The sequence below is a fragment of the Apaloderma vittatum genome, unplaced genomic scaffold (genome assembly GCF_000703405.1).
Source record: "Apaloderma vittatum isolate BGI_N311 unplaced genomic scaffold, ASM70340v1 scaffold36648, whole genome shotgun sequence".
NCBI lineage: Eukaryota > Metazoa > Chordata > Aves > Trogoniformes > Trogonidae > Apaloderma > Apaloderma vittatum.
In genome coordinates this window covers 9932-10324 of record NW_009729739.1, presented here as the reverse complement: position 1 = coordinate 10324, position 393 = coordinate 9932, and positions in this window count along the sequence as shown.

Sequence of the window (393 nt, the reverse complement as noted above, 5' to 3'; positions counted from 1 at the left end):
CTTCTGTGCGCTAAAACCAGTGTGCAGAAGTTCCCTGGAGTACAAGGGCTGTGAGGAAACGATAGCCCTGGGAAGGAGACTGTTCTGCAGGAGAGGGATCAGACACTTCTAGAGATGTAGTTGCAGGCTGTTTCTGGAATAACTGGCAGTTGTTCACTGCTGAATCCTCTTCCCGCTTTTGAGCGCTGTAGTGACTTGATTGTAAATCTTTGTGTGTTTAGTATCAAAATCTTACATATGATGACAACTTAAGTTTCCTGGCAAAGAAACAACCCTGCCTTTCTTCTTCTGGCTTACAGCTGATTCACTGGAAAGCAATGTCTCTGACCAAGAAAGTGACTCCAACATGGATCTGCTGCCAGGAATACTGAAGCAGCAGCCTCTGACACTTGA